The 2,423-nt window shown below is 31.7% G+C and overlaps 1 non-coding gene across 1 annotated transcript; it reads right to left on the bottom strand.

Moving 5' to 3' along the window:
* Positions 1-1,399: 1,399 nt before the first annotated feature.
* LOC147918180 (U6 spliceosomal RNA) lies at positions 1,400-1,505 on the bottom strand. The gene has a single exon (XR_015553524.1). It is a non-coding gene; the product is annotated as a U6 spliceosomal RNA (small nuclear RNA).
* Between the last annotated feature and the right edge of the window lie 918 nt (positions 1,506-2,423).

Below are 2,423 nucleotides of genomic sequence, written 5' to 3'. Positions count from 1 at the left end.
TAGGCTGTAACTTGTCCTTGCTTACAGGTAATTGTGCTCCCGTCTCAATCACATAACCAAATCTTTTCTGACAATTCTTTATTTTGCTTCCTCAAGATCAGATCCTAAATTCAGAAAAATAAAATTTTTAGGATATCTTTTTCATTTTTTTTATTGTAGTAAAATATACATAACATAAAATTTACTATCAACCATTTTTAAGTGTACAGTTCTGTGGCATTAAGTACAATAAGTACATTCACATTGTTGTGCAACCATCACCACCATCCATCTCCAGAACTTTTTCATCTTCCCCAACTGAAACTCCATACCCATTAAACAATATCTCCCCATTCCTCTCTCCCCCTAGCCCCTGGCAACCACCATTCTACTTTCTGTCTCTATGAATTTGACTACTCTAAGTTGCTCATATAAGTGGAATCATATAGTAGTTGTCCTATTGTGATTGGTTTATCTCGCTTAGAATGTCTTCAAGGTCCATCCGTATTGTAGCATGTGTCAGAATTTTTTTCCTTTTTAAAGCTGAATAATATTCCATTGTATGTATATGCTAAATCTTGTTTATTCACTCCTCCTTTGATGGACACTTGGATTGCTTTTACCTTTTGGCTATTGTGAATAATGCTGCTATGAACATGGCTGTACAAATATCTCTTGAGACTCTGCTTTCAAATCTTTGGGGTATATACCCAGGAGTGGAATTGCCGGATTATATGGTAATTCCATGTTTAATCTTTTTTTTAGGAACCACCATACCAGTTTCCATAGTGGTTGCACCATTTTATATTTGCACCAGCTATGCCAAGCATTCCAGTTTCTCCACATCTTTGCCAACGCTTATTTTCTGTGTTTTGATAATAACTCTTCTAATGGTTGTGAAATATCTCATTTCTCTAATGATAAGTGATTTGAACATTTTTTCATGTGCTTATTGCCCATTTGTGTATCTTCTTTAGAGAATTGTCTATTCAATTTCTTTGCCTATTTTAAAATCTGGTTTTATATTTTTTGGTCCAGGAGTAAGAGTTCTTTATATATTCTGAATATTATCTCCTAATCAGATATGTGATTTGCAAATATTTTCTCCCCTTTCATGGGTTTCCTTTTCACTCTGTTGGTAGTGTACTTTGATGCACAAAAGTTTTTAATTTTGAGGTAGACCAATTTATCTATTTTTTATTATTGCCTGTGCTTTTGGTGTCATATCCAAGAAAGCATTGCCAAATCCAGTGTCATGAAGCTTTTCCCATATATTTTCTTCTAAGAGTTTTATAGTTTTAGCTTTTACGTTTAGGTCTTTGATTTACTTGAAGTTAATCTTTTGTATATGGTGTAAGGTAAGAGTTCAATTTCATTCTTTTGCACATAAATATTCAGTTTTCCCAACACTATTTGCTGAAAAAACATGGAACGTTTTACAAATTTGCATGTCATACTTGTGCAAGGGCCGTGATAATCTTCTCTATATCATCCAATTTTAGTGTATGTACTGCCAAAATAAGCACTAGATGTATTTTAAAGCTAACGTTAAAATTACCTTTGAGATTTCTCAAAGAGCCCCTGGAAAATTACAATGATTTATACATTTATCTTATAAAAAGAGAGATGCCAGAAATACTTTAGGTTGCTTTGATATACTTTATATTTCTAAATTAGCTCATCACTATTATAAGAAATTCATGGGAAGAACTGTCAAATGAAAGGATAATTTTGTACAGGTAAAATGTTATTTACATAAAATTATCTGAGATTGTACATTGTGAAAAATAAATTGACAGGCTCAAGAGATTTGTTGATGCCTTCATTGTCCATTATATGGTCTTACCCAGGGAAAAATATTGATAAAATTCTTAAGAAAGAGTTACGTATCATACCCCAAAGGAGAGGTTTACTCTCCTCAGTTTTGACATTGTCAGTTACTGTAATCAATCAATCTTTTCAATTTAGTCGTACTATGAAGCAGGCAGTTCTGCTTCCTTGGTGGGTATAATACAAAATCTATTCTTCACCAGATCCAGAAGCTATACTCTTAAATAGTTCTTCAAGAGAAGGACTTCAAAAACTTAGATTAAAATGAGAAAACATAATGTGTAATCTATGTATTGTGAAATAATTACTGTACCCTAAAGCATTTATTTTATTTGTTGAAAGATAGTCAGAAATAGCCTGACAACATTGCTTTTGCCTTACCAATGAAAAAAAAATTTTTTAAACAAATCAGTTGAGTTTTTGAAGAATATGCTAAAATTGCAAGGTCATGAAAGGTATTTTTGCCCTTTTTGATACATAACATTTTGTTACACATTAATGTATATTTTAACATATATTCAGTACCAAAATAAAATATTTTATTTTAAATATTATTTTTGACACAGGAGGCTTTGTCTTACATAATTCATTCAAAGGAAATTAAGCACCTTGTT

This window comes from Ceratotherium simum, chromosome 1, assembly GCF_057802395.1.
Source record: "Ceratotherium simum simum isolate JZ-2026a chromosome 1, ASM5780239v1, whole genome shotgun sequence".
Classification (NCBI taxonomy): Eukaryota; Metazoa; Chordata; class Mammalia; order Perissodactyla; family Rhinocerotidae; genus Ceratotherium; species Ceratotherium simum.
Note: the sequence above shows the minus strand (reverse complement) of the source record. Positions and strands in the feature narration are given on the sequence as shown.